We start from the raw sequence: 6,163 nt of genomic DNA, 5'->3' as shown, positions 1-6,163 counted from the left end.
AGCATTTTCTGCTTGGACACACCATTTTTTAAAGGCAGATTATCAAGAATGAAGAAATATACAACTTTATAGTATTACGTAGTTTTCTTATAGTTATACTTTAAATGAATTCTAGAGAAAATAAGAGAGCATATGCTTATTTTGTTTTGGCAGAATTCTTAAGAATATGCCAAGGAGCTAGATAGTGTTCTGTGGGATACTCTCTGTTAAATGTTATTGAAAGGTTTAGAGCACTGGCTATTCAAGCTTTGGACCCAACAATGGATTAGGGGTGCAGTTTCAAAATCAGACATTTTCATAAAGATGTTGGAGTGTTAAACTGTATGGTCTTTTAAATTGAAAGTGAGTGGTAAATTATGAAATCTGCCCCAGCTGTGTTTAGGAATGGGAAATGGGGATTTGAGAAAGTATAGATGAATGCATTAGATTAGAGAAAAATATAAAATGTTTCACATTTCGACCCCACTGAAGTGAGACTTCTTAATAAACTGGTTATTTAGCAAAGTCAATCCTAACGATAGTTCTCTAGTTAACTTTATTTCTTACTGTTTAAGATTCTGTTTCTTGCTTTTTTCTCTGTATCAGATTTCTGTTGCTGTGTAACAAGTCACTCCCAAAATTTAGCAGCTTAAAACAACAAACATTTATCATCTCACAGTTTCTATGGGTCAGGACCTTGGAATCTCAGACTCAAGGTCTCTCGTAACTTTGTAGTCAAAATGTCAGCTTGAGCTGTAGTTTTGTCTGAAGGCTCAGCTGAAGGAGGACCCCTTCCAGCCTCGTTCATGCATTTGTTGGCAAGATTCAGATCCTCCTGGACTGTTGGACTGAGGGCCTCAGTTCCATGCTGGCTGTTGGTCTGAGGCCTCCCTCCATTCCTTGGCAGGTGTGCTTCTCCACAGGGCAGCTCACAACATGGTAGCTAGCTTCCTTAATAACAAGTAAGTGAGAATGTCTAAGAGGGAAGCAACATTCTTGCCATAACCTAATCTCAGTAGGAACATCCCATCACTTCTGTCATTTTCTAATCATTAGAGGTTAGTTAGTAAGTCCAGTCATACTCAAGGAGAGGAGATTAGACAAGTTCATGAATAGCAGGAGCTGAATATCACTGGTGGCCATCTTAGTGGCTTCGTACCAAATCATCTTTCCTTATACCCCAGGCTACTCTCTACAACCTGCCCTTTATAACTCCCATTTGCATCCAATGACCTGGCAGCCTATTCTTTAAGAAAATAGATGATAGGTTGTCTTTTATCTTTGTGCAACTAAGTCTCACACCTTCTCGATCTCCAGACATCTTCTCCTTCTTTCCTCTTGTTATCACTGATGAATGGCTCTCTGTCCCACCTTCCTTTTTTGCAAATAAAAATGTTTCTAGGCTTTTTGTCCTCCTCAAGCTATTATTTCATTGCTCTGTTCCCCTTTACAATAGAATTTTTGAACAAGTTGCTTTTAATAGTTTCACCACACCTCAATTCCCATTCACTCATTGGCCCTAATGAGTCATACTTCTGCCTCTATCGCTTTGCTGAAATTATTTTTGTCAAAGTCACCAATGATTTCCAAGTTGCTACATCCAAGGAGAACTTTTCTGTCCTTGACTACATTCAATGCAGTTGATCATTCCCTCTTTCTTAATTTCCATGACCCTGCACTTTCATAGTGATGTATTTTTTCCAATCTAGGCACAACTTTTCAGTCTCTTTTGTCGACTTCTCTTTTATCTATTCTCTATAAAATATGTCTCTTGCTTATTTTTTCAACTTTGGATCATTGCATTCACCCTGTACTTACAATGGGTCAGCTGCACTGGCTTTCATCATTTCTTAAGCACATTGAGTTCTTTATTTCCAGGCCTCTGTGCATGCTGTTCCTTCGGCCTAAAATGCTTACCCTCACTTTTTCTCCATTGTTGGCACATGCATGTATCAAAACTAGTAATTATAGATTTATTCATTTATTTGTTATCTATTTCATTAGACTCTAAGCCCCATAAGGACCAAGCCCATATCTGCTTTGTTCACTCTGGTATACCCAACACCAAGCACTTCATAATTACTTAGTAAATATTTGAACAAATGAACGATCTCACAGCCATGCTCCAAATCTCGCCTGGAAAACTACCTCCTTAATAACTTTCTCAGCCCTTCCAGATTCCTTCAGGCCAAGCCAAAGATTCCTTCTCCTTTGTATTACTTATAAATTTTACATACCTTCACGGTAGCACTTGCCATGATGTGTTGAAAGTTCTTTGCACAGCCATCTCCACACAGACCATGAGCTCCTTGAAGGTGGGGACCTGTCTTTGTGTCACTAAAACCCAGAGCCCTCTTTACAGTGCATGGCTATATACCCAGCAGGTGCTTGACATGTGTTTGCCAAATGATGTGCGAGGATCCTTGACAACAACCTACTCCTGCTCATGGTCGAGAAGAAGGAAGCTCTGTTTTGGGCTCAAGGACAAAACTCAGGCTCTTGACCGCTCTGCCAGCTGCTCTCCTGGAACCTGCAGTATTGACAAGTCTGAGCTCCTCTGGGAAATGCCCCTTGTGAGGCCCTGAGATTTTGCTGAGTGAAACAAACTTAGTAAGAAAGGAAAGAACATAGCAGTCTTTTAAAACATATCAGCTTTATTGAAGTATAATTGATATGCAAAAAGCTGCACATATTTAATGCATACAATTCAGTGAGTTTGGATATATGTATTCACTCATGGAACCATCACCAATTAAGGTAAGAGACATATCCATTGCCTCCAAAAGTTTCCTTATGTCATCCCCTTTTTGCTAAGGACACTTAACATGAGCTCTACCCTCTTAGCACATTTTTAAGTGCACAATATAGAACTGTTGACTTGTAGGCACTTTATTGTACAGTAGATCTCCGGAACTCATTCATCTCGTATAACTGGAACACAGCAATATTTAAAAGAACGTTTCTTGAGTTCCTCTGCTAAAAGGTAAGAGAAAATGACAAAAAGCAAAGGTAATTCTGGTAAGATACTTAACATGAAAACATGCTTTCCTAAACTTGTAAGTGATAATAACATTTTATTAATTTAATATAAGTAGCATTTTTATTTCCCTTTGGCTCACTTCTAATGACAGAGACAGATTCCTTTCTTTCCTTAGCAAAGTGCATGGTTGACAGAAACCCCATTTTACTGATGTTGTCTGGAAGAGTTTTCTTTTACTGATTCTGGGGAGTCTGAATTTGAAACAGGTGTATGCATGCATTTGAAAGAATCTGTTCCAGATGCCAGAAGATTCAGTTCTGGTGAAGGACGTGAAGGAAAATTATGAGAACAAGTGTCCTATTCACATGCTAGGAAAATAAATGTTTTACTAATCCTTAAATAACATTTTACTCTGAGGTGTATTGGCAAATTTTAGTTTTATTTCTTTATGAAAGTCTCATTTTTAGGAACGTGATTTATATACATTTAAGTAGTTGGGGTGACTGCTAAAATTAGTTTCTGTTATCCCATGTTAATGTGTGTATAGGAAGAGAATAATATGGTTTTAAAGTCCTAACATTATGGTTATATTTAGTGAATAATTTAATATTTATTATCATTGGCTATAATTTAGTTTGACTATTATAAATGCATATATTTTCTATGCTTTGGAGTCTCCTCATGGTAGAGAAAGTATGTGATCAGGAAGGTGTTCTATGTGTTCTCTTTCCCCATCCAAGGCCTTAAGCAATAAAATTCTATCATTAAACAAATGTTTATTTAGCACCTTACTATGTACCGGGCACAGTGTTATGTGCTGGGGTACAACAGGGCTCACAGTCAAGATTTCCGGCTAGGCAAAATGAGGGATAGTAGATTTTCACCTGCACAAATCAGACTGGATATCTGGAGAGTGGCTTACAAGCTAGTAATTCGTTGCCTGTTCTATTCACTCCATTTCTCTTGTTCATAGAGTAAATTCACTAGTCTCTATGTGGAACTTAATGCCATATAAAAGCCCAAATAGAAGTTTCTACTTATTTATGAAATATACCACATGAATCTTGTTGGAGTAGATTTGGCTTATTCAAGTGAAAGAAAAGATCAATATGTCCTTATCAACAGGGAAGAGTGACCACGCTCATTATGCAATTATTAGAGAAAAGCATTCTAGAACTAACATTTTACAGTAGATAATCAACATGTGGGCATTTAAAAGTTGGCTCCAAGAAAGGCTCCTCATCCCTGAAGGCCTTCCCGACTCATCCAAAGACACTGGTGGCCTGGACTGGGGAAGACTCTTCTGTCCCTTCAGTTAGCACCAGCAGGGATGAAGGTACCCCAACAGTACCAGGTAAGCCATGCAGACCAAAATAACACCACAACGCTTCCAAAAATTCACTTGCCATTGGAATCATGGCCCACAAAAGTAGACCAGGACCTGCATGCTAAACCTAAGCAAGGCGACCACCTGAGAAAATAAAAGATTTAAATAGGACCCAGAGGCTCCTAATATAATAGACGAAATGTCCAGGGTACAAAAAAGAAGAAAAAAATCACCTGTCATATCAAAAATTAAGAAAATCTCAACTTAAACTGAGACAATACCGAGATCAATCAGATATTGAATTTTCCCACATTATCCAAATCATCAAGGATTTAAAAGCAGCTGTCATAAATATGCTTAGACAGTCAATTATAAACTCTCTGGAAACAAATGAAGAAGTAGAAAATCTCAGCAAAGAAACACAGGTTATATTTTAAAAAAGAATCAAATGGAAGTTTTAGAATGGAAAGAATACAATTACAGAAATAAAAATCTCTCTGGATGGGCTCTAGCAGAGTGGAAATGACGAAGGATAGAATCAGTGAACTTCAGGACACCTGAGTAGAATTCACTCAATCTTAAAAACAGAGAAAATAGACTGAAAAAAGTGTACAGAACCATTAGCTATTATAAATATAACTGGGATAAAAATATTACTTTCTACAGTAGAGATAGCCAAGTTTTCATTCTTACATTCTAAGATTAAAGCTATAGGAATTTTTTTAAAATAAACCTTTTATTTCAGCACAACCTAAAATTTACAGAAAAGTTGTAAAGACAATACAGAAAGTTCCTGCATATCCCATACCCAGTGTCTCCAATTGTCAGCATCTTATGGTACACTTTTCACAACTAATGAACAAATATTAATGCATTATTATTAATTAAACTCCGTACTTCATTCAGATTCCATTAGCTTTTGCCTAATTGTCCTTTTCTCTGCTCCAGTAGTCCATCTAGGATACCAAATTTTAGGAGTTATTTTAAAGTTAATTCTTAATGGCCAAACTTTATATCTCAGAAGAGATTTTATGTTCAGAGGTAGAGCTATTGTATTATTACATAGGAATATGTAGGACTTGTTGGAAGGCTATCAGGGGACTAGCCTTAAAGTTGTTCTTGGGTAGCAAGCACTCAGTTGATTTTGAGTGGCTTTTGTAGTGTGGGTGCTGGTGGATATTATGGGTTGGCTAAAGCCCCTCAGGCTACCCCTTGTCAGCATATTAACCTATAATCACTAGGCCATGAACACTGTTTTCCTCCCTCCACAGAAAGTTCACACTACTAGCCCAGGCCTTGTGCAATGGGGGAAATCATGCTTTGCTGGCCCTATAGGGCAGAGAAGTTGTTGGCATGACTTGTTTTTATTTGCAATTAGTACATTTCCTTGGCATTGTGGTCTGCCTTCAAAACGTGTCTAGAATCCAACTACTTTTCTTTCTCCATTGCTTCCATCTGAGGTCCTCTATGAGCCATCATCATTTCTTGCCTAAACATTAACAAAGGTTTCTTAACTGGTCACCCTGATTCTGCCCTGGCATCTCTATAGTCTGTTCTCAATACAGTGGCCTGAGAGATTTCTTTTAAAATTTAAGTCATCTCATATCACTCTGCTCAAAACCATCCAATGATCTTCCTATCTCACTCACGATTTTTGTTGTGGTTGTCGGTTGTCCTTAGTTGTTTTTTAGTCTATCGAATTTTTTATTGCAATATAATATACACGCAGAAAAGTGCACAAATCATATGTGTAACACTCAATGAGTTATTAAAATTGACCTCCTGTATAATCACCCCCCAGGTAATAAAATAGACTAACTCTTGGGGAACTCCTCGGTTTCATTCAATTCTGACTCCTACTCCTCTATAAAAGTAAC

General features: G+C 37.6%; 1 protein-coding gene across 1 annotated transcript in view; it reads left to right on the top strand.

Moving 5' to 3' along the window:
• Positions 1 to 2,667: 2,667 nt before the first annotated feature.
• The window catches only part of BMP6 (bone morphogenetic protein 6), a 157,041-nt gene continuing 153,545 nt past the window's right edge, over positions 2,668 to 6,163 (top strand). The window contains exon 1 of the mRNA XM_023534637.1: positions 2,668 to 2,736. The gene's annotated coding sequence lies outside the window, so the exon portion shown is untranslated. The remainder of the gene's footprint in view (positions 2,737 to 6,163) is intronic.

Source organism: Pteropus vampyrus, unplaced genomic scaffold (assembly GCF_000151845.1).
Source record: "Pteropus vampyrus isolate Shadow unplaced genomic scaffold, Pvam_2.0 Scaffold129, whole genome shotgun sequence".
Classification (NCBI taxonomy): domain Eukaryota; kingdom Metazoa; phylum Chordata; class Mammalia; order Chiroptera; family Pteropodidae; genus Pteropus; species Pteropus vampyrus.
The sequence above is the reverse complement of the archived record's forward strand: the minus strand, read 5'-3'. Positions and strand labels throughout refer to the sequence as shown.